Source organism: Papio anubis, chromosome 8 (genome assembly GCF_008728515.1).
Source record: "Papio anubis isolate 15944 chromosome 8, Panubis1.0, whole genome shotgun sequence".
Classification (NCBI taxonomy): Eukaryota; Metazoa; Chordata; class Mammalia; order Primates; family Cercopithecidae; genus Papio; species Papio anubis.
This window is the reverse complement of record NC_044983.1, coordinates 103,878,843-103,897,289: the sequence shown is the minus strand read 5'-3', so window position 1 is coordinate 103,897,289 and position 18,447 is coordinate 103,878,843. Positions and strand designations below refer to the sequence as shown.

General features: G+C 39.4%; 1 pseudogene; it reads right to left on the bottom strand.

Moving 5' to 3' along the window:
* Positions 1-15,928: 15,928 nt before the first annotated feature.
* LOC110743886 lies at positions 15,929-17,942 on the bottom strand (annotated as a pseudogene).
* Positions 17,943-18,447: the final 505 nt, after the last annotated feature.

Sequence of the window (18,447 nt, the reverse complement as noted above, 5' to 3'; positions counted from 1 at the left end):
CCAATGAGATGAACTGGGTACCTCAGTTGGAAATGAGGAAATCCCCTGCCTTCTGTGTTGGTCTCACTGGGAGCTATGGAATGGAGCTGTTCCTATTTGGCCATCTTGCCCTCCCCAGGACTATTTCTTAAAAGGCAGGTGGAAAACACCCACCCTCACAAAATCAGGGATTTTTAAAATGGCTTGACTTTAAGAAGAAACATCAATGAATATGTAGTGGCATCAATTCAATGAGTGGACAACCTCATCCCACCAATGCGGTTCTTTCTCATAAATGTATTTTAATCTCATTTCAATAACCATTAATGGTCCAGTTTTTAATCTACTGTTAAAACATTCCAGGTCCCAACTTTCTCCTCTCCTTTGCTGATACAGACACAACAAAAGTAAACACACAGGCTAATAAATAAATAATCATGCATGACAGAATATTCAGACATACCCTGTTGTTTTAACAACTAACCTATTTCAGGATGATGATGTCTGTAGACATGGCATTTATACTCATCAGGTATTTGGATACCTATTCAAGGTTTAGCAGTGGTGTGTTTCTTAAAGTGTTTCCTTGCCTGGGTGGTTTGGAATAAATGGAAGTAGGTATTCATGTATATAAAGAATAGCAGGTGGATTGAGGGTAAATATGAGAATTCAAAATGTCACCTAACTAGTGGTGAGTTCACACCTATAGTGCACACACATCAGACATGTATTTTTTGTTTTTGGAAATCTATTTTCCTATGAGTAGGAGAGATGGGCAAAGGAGGAGGTTATTGCTTCCCTCTTGGTAGGAGGCTCCAACATCTCCATGGCCATTTATACCTTTTAGGGAAAAGAAAGCAATTAGTTCCAAATTTTTGCAGCTGAACCCTCCTAATCTGAATTCACTGCCAGTATGCACACATTCAACAATAGTCTTTTCCCCAAATACATGTCCTCCTTCTTGATCTCTGATCCATTCAGTTTTTTAGATTATCATGTAATTGATTAGATAAAATATATATATATAGCAATAGTATATCTGGCAAAAATGCTTAATAGAATTAGTTAACCAAATACAAAATTAACAGCAACTAGCCCAAGATGATTGTACATTTCATTTCTCTCCCCCACTGCCCTGACGTTCTGTTTTGTGGAGCTAAACACAGGAATGGGGAGATTCTTGCCCTTTGGGAGATTCACTTGTCTCCTTATTCCAAACCCTTCTCATCTTTCTGTATGCCATATGCACCTACAATAGTCTCCATTTGTTATACACCATCTTGTATGAAGTGCTGTAGATATATTTCTTTAACCCTGAGAATAGCCCTGAAGCATAGCTCTCATTAACCCCCTTCCTCAAATAAATCAGTTGAGCCTCAGGAAGGTTGCAAAACTGACCCTAACATGTCTAACCATCAGAAGCTCATTGGGGATTTTGGCTAAAGTCTTGTGGCCTCACATTGAGTGAGGTCCAATGAACTCCTATAGATGTGGTGACTACATGTCCTAGTTTGCTCTGGACAGTAAAAGATGTATGTCTTTTCTTTTTGCATCCTGCCAGACTTCACATTTTTCCCTGACTTTCTTCACTTTCAGAAGCATCCCAGTTTGGACAATAAATAACGGGATGGCTGTGCCTTTGGAACACTGATACCACAAAGGGGAAAGACGTGTTTTTTGATTTCTTCCTTTCTCTCTCTCTCTGCAATTTTGCTCTTGATTGATTTTCCTTTACATCTCAGACAGCACCTATAGCCTCTCTTGGGGCATTCCTTCTAAGTTGGTCTTCTGAGAGCTTTTCTCTATTAGGATTGTATAATAAAACAGATATGCCCACCAAGAGACTCAATTGTAAGAGTGCTATTGTTAAATATGAAAAGAAAGGATTTTTAACAAAGGTTTCCAAAGTTGTCCCCACTGTTTTTCGTTTGTTTGTTTGTTTGTTTGTTTTTAAACAGGAATTAGGAAGGAAACCCAAACTAACGCTTACTGAATGCCCATAATGCAGTAAGTGCTGTGCCAAGACTTTTACATAAATAAATTTCTCATTTTTTCAATGAAAAACTGAGATGCAAAAGGATTAAGTAAACTTCCCAGGGCCTGAATAAGGATCCTAACCTTCACAGTCTGATTCACATGCTCACTTTCCCTCTCCAACATGCTGCCTCCTACTTAAATGCAAATATAATTCATTCATGCATTAATATAAAAATGTGGCTGAGTGGATTAAGATCTACATATTTCATATTTTAAAAATTTATATTTTTCCAAGGCATTTTTGACCTATATACTCTTTTCTGAGTCACACAGCCATGCATTATTACATGGGCTTGTGGTATTCATTTTTCCTTTTATTTCTTGTAGAGTGACCAATGATGTGTATGACTGTGTGATCAGCTTTAGTAGTTTTGGTTTGGGATAGAGGGTCCTTAAGTGGCAGAGAAAATTTTGTCCGTTGGTATATTGTTTTTGTTTTTTAATAAAGTTTGGCAGAACAAAGTAAGGCTTCTCCGTAAAACGTAACAATGCCAAATTTACACAGCACTCACTTTTGAATTAACCTGCAAAGTTTTGGATTATTTAAAACCAGTTCTTTAATGATATCTCTATAACATGCATTCTACCTATAGAGAGTCTACGGACTAAGAAGATTTGGGCTTGTATATACTAAGAGAACTGATAAAAAGCACTGAGCTGAAGCAAAGAAGTACAAACCAGAAAGGCCACTGCTAAGAGAACAGATTTGAGGAACTTTTAAATGTTTTCACCAGCAAAAAAAAGTGATGTTCGTGGATAATGCATACGTTAATTAGCCTCATTTAGCTATTCCACAGTGTATATTATATCAAAACATCATATTGTTTCAAGATCCCTTGGAAAGGAGAAAGTGTGAAATTACTCCAGAGACAAATGCCAGAGGCCACATGAGGAAGAGCACGGACTGGAAGTAGGCTGCTGGTTTGAATGGCAGCTTGGACGCCCACTAGTTACCTGACCTTGGACAAGTTCACCTTTCTGTGCTTCACTTTCTTTCTGTACAAAAAGGGGGTGGCAAGAGCATCTACCCTGTGGGGTTCATGATCAATGTACAAATCCCCAGTTTAAAAAAAAAAATCATGTTTTATACTATAAATACGCACAATTTTTAGAAATAGCAAATAATTTACAACAAACAAAAACAAGCCAGAAAGAGCATATTTCCGTCAATTACCTATGCTCGTTCACAAGCAGGCGGGGCTACTTTTCTGCACAGTTTGATGTCACCAACCTTCTGATTGTGGTCCCCTGTCTGGAAAAAAATGGCATTTTTGTGTTCTTATACCATGTGTGAGAACATACCTCCCATGTGAATTTGGTGGTAGCCCTCAGTACAATCCCCTCCATTCTTCCCAGCCTTCCACATATACAACGCTTCTGCTTTGTGGTCCCTGTGGCACTTTTGTGAATCTGGGGACACTCCAAGTGAATGACTCAGAATATTTCAGCAGCCAAAACCAGGGCACTGAGCATCTCTGGCCCAGCTGCAGAACCAGCCTGCCATTGGCCAGGTTCTCCTGGAATCTATCCTTCGTCCCCAGATAAACGAAAAGGAAACATAAAGGTTTCGTATCACAGCTTGCAACCAAGGGAAACTGTGAAGCAAAGTCTCCCTCTGCAACTCCTTCTGCAGCAGAATTCCAATCCCCTTGACACCAGGCCGGGACTAGAGCTCTGGAACGAATGTAATGCGGCAGAAAGAACACTGGCCTACAGACTGGGTGCTGGTTCTAGTTCTGCCACCAACTTGCTCCATGACCTTGGGCAAGCCACTGCAATTCTCAGATGTTCAGAAGCTTCATTGTCAAACAAGAGTGGACTCTATGCTTTCTGAGTTTCTTCTGGCTCAGGTATTGCAGGATTCTCTGAGTTTCTGATTAACTGGTTCTTGCTAATATATTACATTATTATACACTGTAAACAGCAAGCCTCATCATTTATTCTGCCTGTCTCCCATGATACAGAGAACACTTTGAGGACAACGTCTGCATTGTCCATTTATGCCCTAAGACCAAGTATAATGTCTGACACATAATAGGTACTCAGGAAAGGGGGTCTGGCTATTTCTTGGCTAGCCAACAGCTGTAACGGAAGTCCATTTAAGAAGGGAGGATGCCACAGCTGATTTTCAGCAGAAGAGTTACTACAGAACAGGACATACTGTGTATTGCATTTCAAATCTTATTTCAGTGGCACTGACTCTACCACTTTATGATCAGCCTTAATTCATCACATTAATATGTTTATCAGTGTAACCCACATGGCTATTTGCTTTGTTTTATTTTCAACTTTCTCAACACAAAATATGTGGGAGAAGGGAGAAAAACCTCCCCTTGTGTAGTTAACATTTCAGTTTGGAAATGCTTTTCTTGCTGTGCCATTTAAACAGATCTCACCTTCCAAAAGTAAAAACTGGCCAGAGATGCTTTTCTTCATACCCTAGCCCTTCTCTACTAGCTAGTACTGAAATGTGTTAATTGGGTTCATTAATTAGTTAATCTGTTAATCAACGGACTTAATAGAAGAACTAATATTAGAAAGAAAACAACATGAGATAGCAAGAAAAACTGTTAAATCAATAACTTTGGTGGGTCACTAAATAATATTCTGTTCAAATTTCATTACCATTGCCCAGGCTTCTGACAAGTAAACTGTGACAGTCAACATGCCAGATTCCCCAAATTAAACACACTTCTTCATAATTAAATATCACAGCTTCATTGTTCCGATAACAAAATTGAAATATTTTCCACCATGATAATATCCTTAGCAGATAATGTCATTGGAATAGAATGATGTTACCACATGATAATAGGCTCTCAATGCCAAAAGCAAGTTAGACTGTTTATTTTCAAAGCAGATCATTACATTGACTTTTTTTCCATTACCAAGTGATTGATGTAGCTTTAAAGGTGACCAACAAAAATTTCACAAAAAAATGATCTAACGATGGAGTTATGTGCTGAATGATTCAAATACCAAGGGAGATGCCACATACAGCAGCATAGAATCCATTTAAAAATTAAGCTTTACCAAACCTTCAGCAGCAGTTTGCTCTGCAAAATGAGAGCCGCTGTAAGAGTCTCCAAAAGTGCCTCAAAACACAATAAAAGCTTGTGTTGGCATAGTCCATTTCTCGATAACTATGGAATTCTGGAATAGAACACCTGTCAACAGAGGAACCTGGCGTACAACTAACAGACCTGAGCCAACTTATCTTGACAAGCAGCCTGAAGAAAGGTGGCACTACAAATACCAGGCCCCACAAACAGGCTCTGACCACAAACCAAAGAAAAGCCTTCTCACACGCCTCCTAGACCACAGCTCTTTCAGCCACTTGGGGATAAAATCCTATCAGTGAGGTCATCTTCAAATACTAAAGACTAACAATGAATACCTTTCTCTGAGACTCAAACAACCTACAAAAGTCCTTTCAGCCAGAACATGTGCAGTGCAAATGATTGCATTATCACGTTTCGTCTCTCTGCTTCAGAGGAAGGCAAAGGGAGAGGAGTACTATCTCTAAAATAAAAATACTAGGTGATTCGACTTGGAGTGGTTGACTTTCAGAATCAGATGTGGCATTGGAAAAAATACACGAAGTTCTGTACACTTCTCATTTTAACAAATATTTAATGAGTAAGGCATTGTGCTAAGGGCTGCTGGAGGTTGAAAAAGAAAACAAACAAAACCCCAAAAAAGTCTACTTTACCCATATCATGCTGCCTGCTCACTGTTATTTATTTTCTCTGCATGAAGTCATTGGGGCTGGGAGAGTTCCAACTGACAGTACTTTGCAGTCAGTGCTTGCTGCTTGCATGAGATGTGTGCCATGCACAATATTTTTGATGTTGATGTTAATTGGTGTTGAATACAACTTATTTATAATTCTAAAGAATGATACATGTGTTAGGGATGCCTGAGGCTTCAAGGGTCTAAGTTGCATGTTAAAGATTAAAAAGGAGCTGGGCACAGTGGCTCACGCCTGTAATCCCAACAGTTTAGGAGGCCAAGGCAGACAGATCACGTGAGGTCAGGAGTTCAAGACCAGCCTGGCCAACATGGTGAGACCCTGTCTCCACTAAAAAAACAAAAATTACATCAGGTATAACTCCCAGTGCAATCCCTCCCCTCTCCCCCCTGCCCATGATAGGCCCCAGTGTGTGATGTTCCCCTTCCCAAGTCCAGGTGATCTCATTGTTCAGTTCCCACCTATGAGTAAGAACATGCGGTGTTTGGTTTTCTCTTCTTGTGATAGTTTGCTAAGAATGATGGTTTCCAGCTGCATCCATGTCCCTACAAAGGACACGAACTCATCCTTTTTTATGGCTGCATAGTATTCCATGGTGTATATGTGCCACATTTTCTTAATCCAGTCTGTCACTGATGGACATTTGGGTTGATTCCAAGTCTTTGCTATTGTGAATACTGCCGCAATAAACATACGTGTGCATGTGTCTTTATAGCAGCATGATTTATAATCCTTTGGGTATATACCCAGTAATGGGATGGCTGGGTCATATGGTATATCTAGTTCTAGATCCTTGAGGAGTAAATGACGAGTTGATGGGTGCTGACGAGTTGATGGGTGCAGCACAGCAACATGGCACAAGTATACATATGTAACAAACCTGCACGTTATGCACATGTACCTTAGAACTTAAAGTATAATAATAATTTAAAAAAAAAAGAAAAAATAAAAAAATAAATAAAACTGAGGAATTAAAGCTTAAAAAAAAAAGGAAAAAGAAAAACAAAAATTAGCTGGGCGTGGTGGCAGGTGCCTGTAATCCCAGCTACCTGGGAGGCAGAGGCTGGAGAATCACTTGAACCCAGGAGGTGGAGGCTGCAGTGAGCTGAGATGGTGCCACTGCACTCCAACCTGGGTGAGAAGAGAAAAACTCCATCTCAAAAAAAAAAAAGTGAATAAAAAAAGGGACAGATTTCTCAACAGGACAATCCAATAAGGTGACACTAGCTGGTCATTGGTAAGTATAATAGCCAAAGTGTCTGAGAAACAGTGTTAGTACAATCTTTAAATGATTGCCCATTTATGAGAATAAGCACAGTAATTCAGAGCCCCTTAAATATATTTCAAGAGAGCATTTCTCAATGTCACATGTTGCCCTAGGGAAGATCTTGTCCACAAAGGGCTAACCAAGAGCTCTTCAGCCCTGATTGATATAGCTGTCCCACAAAATCCTTAGAAATGCCTTCATGCCAAGCTCCTGTCCAGTCCTCCAGCAGCTTCCGCTGTGATGTCCCTACCTGAAGGAGATTCTCCTGTCAATAAAGTTTCTAGTTCTAGGCATGCTTGGTCTAGTTTTGATTTTTCTGTAATGATCTGTCTGGATCTCTTGCTCCCATAGTCTTTGTTCTACTTTCTTAGCACCCTATGCTTCTTTTCAGTAGCACTTATCCCACTTGTTACTGGTCTAATGTCTGTCTTTCTCATTAGACATTAAGCAGCATGGCATAGTAGTTAACATCTGGCTTGTTCTCTACTGTATTCCCAAAACTTAGCACAGCCTTGACACATAGTAACGGCTTAATTAATACTCGCTGACTTTCTTGATTCTCACATCTTAATCTTTACTCAGACTCTGGAACCTGTTCATGGTCAGGGGGAACACCGAGTTCTAGCTTAAAACTCATGGAACTCAGAAGCAAATCAAACTTGCTACCAAGGTCAACTTTACCTTGTGCTGCCTTGTAATAATGCAACATTTGACTTATTCCTCAGGAAAAAAAAAAAGCCCTAACTCTGAACCCCAGTTTGCTGGTCTAGGGCTGGGACCATGGCTTGTTGCTATTGCCAGTCCTCTCTTGGTGAAGGTAAGTGTTGTATGGCTACCTGCCTGCAACCTTCCCTAATGGCTCATATTTCATAGTCTCCACCTCTGAACTCTGCCTATCAGATTTCTCAGATGCTTTTTCCTGGACTTATCTGATGCTGTTTGCGTAGACATCTTTTTGTTGCTTTTCATCATACTCTGACTCATTCGAAACCTAGTTTAGCTTTGGACAACCTTACTGCTAGAAGTACCATGCAGTTTGTATCACATATATTTTTAAAAGCTTTATGTCACTTGTTAAAGATAATTAATATACTATTTTGATGTAAAAATTTTGGAATATCTTCATAATTTGTTGTAGAAATTAAGTAAAACACATAATTCATTTAATTTAAAATTAGCATCAAATTCTCTGTAGTCATCATTTATTATTGAGACTTTTGGCAAGTTAAGAATATCCAATCTAGAAATTGCTTTCAAAAATAATTAATGTTTAATTAATAAGAAATTTAACAGGTAATAGAGTAATATGATGTTATACCTTGTATATATTAAACTAAACATTTATTAACTTCAACTTTGCTGTTATCTTTTCATATTTGGAGCCAATACATTTTTTAAGCCTCAAATATTTTTATGGGCCCCTGAGAAATTCATGGCCCCTGGACAATATTCCTATAATGTCAAAGGCAAAAAAATGCCTTGTCTTAAGAAAGATTTTTATTCCCATGAACCAGTGTAAAGTTCCACAAGCTAGCCTTTGCCAGTCTTCCAAGGCTTGCAAATCTGAACTCTTTAACGGGCAGCTGTGTCATGGGCAATAAACAAAGCTCTTCCGTTGGGTTAGTGAAATCTCCATGCTATGTTGATTTCCCCATCATTGTTAAATACTGATAATTTTTATAAAGGATTAGGACCCTAATCAGTAATCTTTTCAAAGATGTGTATCTGAGAAGCGCTGTGTCCCTCAGCCACTCAGTAATGCAAGCCTTCATCAGGCTCAGGCAAAGCGGTGTCTCCTGCCTAATGCAGAGGCCAGGACAGGCTTTCTCCTGGTAACCAGGCAGGCACACAAGGACAAACATGCCATACCAACTGCAATTGGATGTAGGTCCCAAAATAGATACTCCTGGTTATAATAATAATTTACTTCAAATTACATATGCATCTCTGAAGTATTACCAAATAATATGTTTCACAGATACTGGAGATGGGAAAACTTCGTTAGATCATACAATTCTCTCTCTCTCTCTGTCTCTCTTTTATTTCTGGCATCTAAATGATTTCTCCAGTACCCTAAAATTAGTGGAATTGGTCATGACTAAACTGTCAACTATTCTGGAAGCACTTACTTAATCATATTAGCAAGGGACAGGTAAAAATGTGATGTAATTGAGTCTATATTTGCTATTCTTCAGAATTTGTTTCTACCCACTGCATTGGCCCCACAAATAAAGGTTATTGCATGCTGTTTCAATAAGTAATATGCTGTTAATTCATCTTTCTAACCCACATAAGTCTGCTAAAGATCTGAACATGGTTAATTATTTTACATTGCTAGAAAGTTTCTCCTACATTCCTCCAGGGAGCCAACTGCTCATTTATAGATCTATCAGTGAAACACAACTGGGTTGGTCCACCAAAGACTCAGCTCCTTTGGATAAAACCTGGTGGATTTCCATCTTCTTTGGTCAGATGATTGAGCAACAGGAGCAATGTACTGAGTCTGAGAAATGCAGCTGGATTAAAGGCCTGGGTCTGCTATTTACTGCTTGTGAGTCATTGAGAATTTTTCTTAACGTCTCTCTCTCTTCTTCACATCTTCATAGAGAAAATCATGCTGGGAGTAGGACCCACCCATAAGGTCACTTGTAAAGATTAAATGAATTAGAGTAGTAAGCAGTCATAGAATAAATGTTCAATAAGTGAAATGTGATTTGTTTGTGCCACAAGGGCCCAAATATTTGGTCAAACATTATTCTGGATCCTTTTGTGAGGATGTTTTGGATGAGATTAACACCTAAGTCAACACACTGAAAGAAGCAGATTGTGCTCCCTGGTATGGGTGCGTCTCATCCAATCAATTAAAGCCTTGAATAGAATGAATAAAATCATCCGTTCCTGAGTAACAGAGAATTCTTCCTGCCTAACAGCCTTCAAGTGGAAACATTGATTTTTCTGGTGTCAAGTCTGCCAGTCTTTGGCCAGGAACTACACCATTTGCTCTCCTAGTTCTCAGGCTCTAGACTTGGACTGAGCTAAACCATCCACCGTCATGGATCTCTTGCTTGCCAATTTACCCTTCTGATCCTGGGACTTGGTCACTGCCATAATTGTGTGAGTCAATTTCTTATAATAAATCTCTTTATATACGTGTGTGTGTATATATATCATTATATATGTGTATATATACATCTATATGTTTGTGCATATCTATCTATCTACAGTCATATGCCACATAACAGTATTTCAGTCAATGACAAGCTGCATATATGATGGTCGCCTGGTAAGATTATAACGGAGGTGAAAAATTCTTATTATCTAGTTATGTCATAGCCATCGTAACATCATAGCACAACACATTATTCAGGTATTTGTGATGATGCTAGTGTAAACAAACCTACTGTGCTGCCAGTCATATAAAAGTCTAGCACATACAATTATGTACAGTACGTAATACTTGATAATGACAATAAACCACTACATTACCAGTTTATGTATTTACTATAATATTCTCTGTATTGCTATTTTAGAGTGTGCTCCTTCTACTTATTAAAGAATAAAGTTAACTGTAAAACAGTTTCGGGAAGCTCCTCAGAGGTATTCGAGAAGAAGGCATCTTAAAACAACAGCTCCATGTGTGTTATTGTCCCTAAAGACCTTCCAGTGGGGCAAGATATGGAAGTGGGAGACAGCGATATTGGTGATTCTGACCCTGTGTAGGTCTGGGCTAATGTGTGTGTTTGTGTCTTAGCTTTTAACAAAAAGTTTAAAAAGTAAAAATGAAAATAAAAACTTTTCAAAATAGGAAAAAGTTTATAGGCTACAGATATAAAGAAAGAAAATATTCTTTATAACTGTGAAATGTTTGTGTTTCAAGCTATCACAAGTCAAAAGCTAAAAAATGTAAGTTTATAAAGTAAAAAAGTTACAGTAAGCTAAAGTTAATTTATTATTGAAAACTGTTTTTATAAATTTCATGTAGCCCAAGTGTACAGTGTTGATAAAGTCAACAATTGTGTAGACTCACAACTCACCGACTCAGCCAGAGCAACTTCCAGTCCCACAAATTCCATTCTAAGTGCCCTATACACGTGTATTGTTTTTCATCTTTTATATCATATTTTTACTGTACCAGTTCTATGTTTAGATATGTTTAGATACACAAACACGACTGTGTTACAATTGCCTGCAGTATTCAGTACAGTAACATGCTGTATAGCATAGAGGCAGTACGTATAGCCTAGAGGCAGCAGGCTATACCATATAGCTTAGATGTGTAGTAGGCTATACCATCTATGCTTCTGTAAGTACACTCCATGGTGTTTGCATGATGATGAAATCACCTAACAGCACATTTGTCAGAATGTATCCTTGTTGTTAAGTAACACAAAATGTGTGTGTGTCATATATATAATAGACATTATATATATAAAATGTGTGTGTGACATTGTCACTTAACTATGACACATACACACATATACATAATATAATAAATATAATATAGTATATGATGTGATACATATGTTATGTATATGTAAATCTGGCTAGAAGATGGATGGGGCCATGTAGGAAGAAATGTGGGAAGCTTCTTGGATGCTGAGAAAAGTCCCTTCCTGACAGCCAGGAGGGAAACAAGGACCGTGATCCTACAACCACAAGGACTGAATTCCCCCAGCAAGCTGAATGACCGACCTTGGATGTGAATTTCTCCTAGAACCTCTAGACCAAAGATTTACTTCTTTCTAAAAATTCTCTCTAATATCCTAGGAGCATAAATTAGTATTATTATCTTTAAGGAGCAGAAACCAAGTTTCACAATCATTAATCAATCACCCTTTCTAAGATCACAAAACTAGTAAGTACTAGAGCCAGGATTTGAACTAAAGTCTCCTTAAAGATATAGCTTGGGGGTGGATGCAGTGGCTCATGCCTGTAATCCCAGCACTTTGGGAGGCCAAGGTGGGCGGATCACCTGAGGTCAGGAGTTTGAGACCAGCCTGGCCAACATGGTGAAATCATGTCTCTACTAAAAATATAAAAAAATTAGCCAGGCGTGGTGGTGGGCACCTAAAATCCCAGTTACTTGGGATACTACGGCAGGAGAATTGCTTGAACCCAGGAGACGGAAGTTGCAGTGAGCCGACATGGTGGCACTGCACTCCGGTCTGGGAGACAGAGTGAGACTCCATCACACACACAAAAAAGATATACATATATATGTGTGTGTGTGTGTGTGTGTATGTATGTGTATATATAGTCTGCTATACTATTTCCCTATTTAATTACTCCCATATAATTAAAGACTGCCCATCCTCCTCAGTTTTAAAATAGTGTACAGTGAGTTCCTAGTTCACTGGGTTAGGAAAAAACAGAGACAATGAGTCAGTACTTATTCGTCTGTTTTCTGCGCCAATTCCTTCTTCAGTCTCCAGGCTGTCGCCCTCTTCTGTGAATGTCCATACCATGGGTATTTGAGCTGAAGCCCTGGCAGCTCCAGGCTGCCCCTGCACCATGTTTTTTCTCTTACTTGAAGCCTTGATTAATCATCTTTTGCCTTCAAGTGAGAAACTCAGTTCTTGAAAGTGAAGAAATTCAAGAAATTCAAAATTTAGCTAGTGACTGCTGTATCAATGGGTGAATCATGCCTCTGTGAGGAGTGAGATCAACAAAAATAAATGAAAGTAATGAGGGTGGCAGCCAGGGCAAAATCACGCTTTCATTACAGTACTTTCTACCAAATAACTTTACAGTGTTCCTATCAGAAGGAAGAAAAAAAGACTTCAGAAGAATTATAATTGGCAATCCTTCATTAGAAAAATTAAATCAATCAAGAAAGGCCTCTAGTTCTTTGATTTGGGTTCAGCACATTCAGTTTCCTCACTTCGAAAGCCTTGGTTTCATGTCTCCCCCAACCCCCAACTTAAATTTTCAGCACCACGACAACCATTATATATTTTACTTGTGTATCCATTTAGAATCTATTTTCCACCATGCAAAGTCCATGAACGTTGAAGGTTTTTTTCCTACTTTATTCACAGCTGAATTTCCAGTATGTAGAACAATTTTTGACACATAGTACATGTTCAGTAAATAAATTACTTTTTTCACATCAACATCAAATTTATTTCTACTACATGATGCCAAAAAATGAGGTATAAATTATTACTAAAAATAATAATAACATTAACAAACTTGAGGGATATGTAGTGAAAATACTCCTAGTAGTGTTTGTATGGAGCTACATAACCTTGAACAGTTAATTTCTCTGGACTTCATTCATCTATAAGACAGTGAAGCAAATTAACCCTTAAGATCCCTTATAGCTCCAGAATCTAAGGATTCTAAGTTTAGGGTCAACCAAGGAAATGAAAGAAGAGAATGGAAGGGCCAATATCTCAGAATGCTTTTAATAATGGAATGGTGGCCTCAAAGGGTAAAATGGGACAGTGGTAAAAGTGAGAACAGGGTGTGGGGAAGTAGAGAAACTGGTCAGTCAACTCTGAAAAGCAGGGCAGAAATGAGAGAGTTCAAGAAGAGACAGTTCATGAAATGTTTGTCTTAGGCAATCATTGTGCACTTCAGGATGAAAGACACAAGACCAGGGATGTAATTTGTCATCTCTTAAGAAGTTGTTGAGGAAGAAGCCCTGAGTTAATAACTGCAGGAAGGAGAACTACTCAGGAACAAAGTTTTTATTGGGACCCTGGTATTGCCACTCATCCCTGAGGAGCCTCGGTTTCATGGCTGACTCAAGGCTGCTGACAGTGTCTTTTCATTCTCAGCTATGACGGTAGAGGGTGAGCTGATGAAGTGACTCAGACACATCCTTACACTTGAAAAATCCAAAGAAAATTCTTAGTGGCCCCTTCTAGAAAATCTCAGGGGACGGTTCATCTACTGCAGGCCTTTCCCCTCCTTCTTGCGTCTGCTCACCACCACAAATAAAATAATGTTTTTCTGAATACTTATTTTGTTTCACAAGTCCCCAGTCTCAAACTAATCTGCAGTTAAAATGTAGACATTGGAGGGGATCTGTCTTAGAGAAAGTTCAACTTTCTCAATAAGCACGTACTTGCACAATATTCAAAATGACTTTAAGTAAATATTTGGTTTCATTTGCTCCATTCTTTTTTTTTTTCCCACTCAGGAAAGAATGCACCAAACACATTCATGTCAATTTTCTTTCTTTTTTATTTTTTTAAGCAAATCATAAAGACCCAGCTTACCAGCTTTCCTTTTTGTTGTTTGTTTTTTTGTTTTTGTTTGTTTGCTTGTTTGTTTTGTTTTTTTGAGACAGAGTCCCACTCTCTTGACCAGGCTGTAGGGCAGTGGTATGATCTCGGCTCACTGCAACCTCCGCCTCCCAGGTTCAAGCAATTCTCCTGCCTCAGTCTCCTAAGTAGCTAGAACTACAGGCACACACCTCCATGCCCAGCTAATTTTTTAAATTTTTAGTAGGGACAGGGTATCACCATATTGGCCAGGCTGGTCTCGAACTCCCGACCTCAGGTGATCCGCCCACCTCGGCCTCCCAAAGTGCTGGGATTACAGGCGTGAGCCGCCATGCCTGGCCACAGCTATACTTGTTTAAACCTAAGCTTGATATTACATAGTTAAACAATTGTCAAAACTTACCAAGTTTCCAGCATTCATGCACCACTGGAAACATTATTAATTTATATTAAACCAGAAATATATTACCATTATTGCACTAATATCTTTCACTACAACATACTGAAAAAAAAATTGAAGTTATTTCTGTAGAACAGGGGTCCCCAACTCTCGGGCCACTGACCTGTAGCACTCTGTGGCCTGTAGGAACTGGGTCACGCAGCAGGAGGCGAGCAGTGGGCAAGCCAGCAAAGCGTCATCTGTATTTACAGCCACTCCCCATTGCTGGCAATATCTCCTGAGTTCCACCTCCTGTCAGATCAGTGCAGTATTAGATTCTCATAGGAACGTGGACCCCACTGTGAACTGCACATGTGAGGGATCTAGACGTCATGCTTCTTATGAGAATCTAATGCTTGATGATCTGTCACTGTCTCCCATCACTCCCAAATGGGACTTCAGGAACACAAGCTCAGGGCTCCCCCTGATTCTACATTAAGATGAGTTGTATAACTATTTCATTATATATTACTGTGTAATAGTAATAATAGAAATAAAGTGCACAATAAATGTAATGTGATTGAATCATCCCAAAACCATCCCCCACTCCCACCCCATCCATGCAGAAATTGTCTTCCATGAAACCCGACCCAGGTGCCAAAAATGTTGAAAACTGTTGCTGTAGAAGATTCATCCTGTCAATGTTAATTTCACAGCAGGACAATACTAGGAGGCTCACATTTCAGACACAACAGAAAAGCAGATCCATGCTGGTGTTAGTATGCAATCTTGTCCTACTACAAAAGGGTAAACTCTCACCTTGGAGTAAGTTTACTAAAAGGCAAAGTGCACACAGAGATTTCGACAACTTTAAAGACCAAAAAAAAGATCCCACCAATAAACTCAAAAGGCTATGACAAATATGGGCTCTGATGAGCTGTTTATAAATACTTTAGATACAATTATACTGAAAGTCGTGTTTGTTTGAAATCTTAAAAAGAAGTTCCTGTGGGCCTGGCGCAGTGGCTCATGCCTGTAAACCCAGCACTTTGGAAGGCCGAGGAGGGCAGATCACAAGGTCAGGCGATCAAGACCATCCTGACTAACATGGCGGAACCCTGTCTCTGCTAAAAATATGAAAAAAATTAGCTGGGCTTGGTGGCACGCACCTGTAGTCCCAGCTACTCTGGAGGCTGAGGCAGGAGAATCCCTTGAACCCAGGAGGCAGAGGTTGAAGTGAGCCGAGATCACACCACTGCATTCCAGCCTGGGCAACAGAGCTAGACTTTGTCTCAAAAAAAAAAAAAAAGTTCCTGTTAATCCTCAAATGGCACTTGTCATCGTTTGACATTTCTGTTAAATGCATGCATTGAATTACTTGTTACCCAAGCCAGAAGCTGCTTCTTACCATTTATCGTTTAGGACTTTAGCCGTCTTTTTCAACATCTATTCCTTCCTGACCATTCTCGACAATCCTCTTTGTAGTAATTTTTCTACCAACCATTTTAGTAGAAGTTGATAGCGATTTGAAGTTGCCCATCCCAGTACTACCAAATGAGGTGGAAGAGAATGAAGTGCGACTCCCATGACCTAGTGACCTGAATGAAGTAAATCCAAAGAAGTCAAAAACTTCCACCAAAAACTTCCCTGAAGACATCATCTGGGGGTTAGGGAATGTGAAGCCAAACTCATAGGAACTGTCAAAATGACTTCCACCTCCTCTCCACCAATTAACCCTTCTTTGCCATATTTTTCATAGATGTCCTGCTTTTTAGCATCTGACAGCACTTCACAGGCCTCGGCTTCTTCTTTCTTTCTTTTTTTTTTTTTTTTTTTTTTTAAAACGGAGTCTCACTCTGTCGTCCAGGCTGGAATGCGGTGGTGCAATCTCGGCTCACTGCAAGCTCCGCCTCCCGGGTTCACGCCATTCTCCCGCCTCAGCCTCCGGAGTAGCCGGCACTACAGGCACCCGACACCACGCCCGGCTAAGTTTTTTTTTTTTTTTTTTCAGTAGAGACGGGATTTCCCCGTATTAGCCAAGATGGTCTTGATCTCCTGACCTTGTGATCCACCCGCCTCGGCCTCCCAAAGTGCTGGGATTACAGGCGTGAGCCACCGCGCCCAGCCACTTCTTTATTCTCAGGATTTTTATCTGAGTGTTACTTCAGTGCCAGTTTTCGATATGCCGTTTTAATATCCTCAGTTGAGGCATGTCTCTGCACGCCTAGAACTTCATAGTAATCCACCATGTTTTAACAGATTGTTGGAGCAGGTCCAAAGACAGAAGTGATTGGCAGTGAGATACAAGGGAGGCAAAGCGGTAGCCCGGGTCTCCTCTAGGCTCCAGCACCGCTGTGCTTATGGCAGCGGCCTGCTCCGCTCTTTAAAAACAAAATCCAACTGAGAATATAACATCACTAAATCTAATTAAATAAAAAATCACTAACATTAAATGTAATCAAATAAAAACGTAAGTATTCCTCTAGCATAACTACCTACAATGGCAGTAGGGTTTCCTAACTAAAACCGAAAAGAAAATAAACTAACCAAATCCCACCGGAATTCATTGAATGCAGCTAAAAAATTTTAAAATATAAAACAGTGGGCTTGTTTTGTGAATAAGTCTGTGCATTCTTTTACTTATTTGTTTAAATTATAACTGCTGTGTTTAAACATTACAAAGAAAATAAATATATCCTTTATTGAAAGCAGTGGAAGCAATAATTTTAAATGACCTAATTAGCTCTACCAATCCATTTAGCTACTGCTTTTTAGTCAGTACTAGCAGGAAACCATGACTTCCTGAATTTGGAAATGATGCATAGCTCCTAATAAACTTACACAATAAAGTTGCCCATTTTTTCTTCCAAATGTAACAGCAACTTATCTTTATTCATTTTGTCTAAAGTAAAAATTTGCATATCATCTCAATTTTTAAAGTGATTTCTAGTAATATGTGAAGAGTATTCCAGGCATGTCTTAGCAGGCAGAGGAGGAAGGTAGACCTATTGGTTGTGTTTTCATGAGAATTTCAGGAGACTGATGGTAAAAGAAACATGCCTGGGCCTCTTGGGATTGAGGAGTGGCCCAGAAATCTGGGGATAATAACTCTTGCTTAGCTTCCCAGGCATTATACTGTTTGAAAAGAAACTCATTCGAAGGGAAGAAGAGTCAAGGCATTACGTTGGGCCGGGCACTGTAGCTCACGCTCGTAATCCTAGTACTTTGGGAGGTCAAGGCAGGGGTATTACTTGAGGTCAGGAGTTAGAGACCAGCCTGGCCAACATGGCAAAAATCCATCTCTACTAAAAATGCAAAAAAAAAAAAAAAAAAATCAGCCGGGAGTAGTGGCACACTCCTGTCTCAGCTACTTGTGAGGCTGAGGTAGGAGAATTGCTTGAATTCAGGAAGCAGTCCAGCCTGGATGACAGATTGAGACTCAAAAAAAAAAAAAAAAAGGACACTACTTTGGTCCATTAGCTAAGTTTATTTATAACAGTAAATGGTTTTGAGTACAGTATAATGTGGTATCATTAAAATTGTAAGTCCAAGCTGCACAAAGAATGTGGGTCGAGGAAGGAGGAGAGGACACAGCAATTACAATATTTATCAAGTGGAAAAGCGTATTACTAGAAGTGCTGTGGGCCGCTTAGAACACACAATGACTATAGCAAAGAAGTAATATCCTGAGGAAAAACATGAGTAATTTTAGCCCTACTGCTTCCCTTCACCCAACCATCACCACCAATAGCGAGCCACGGCTTCTAACATTTCACAAATAAGTCGACTCATTCTTCAAGTA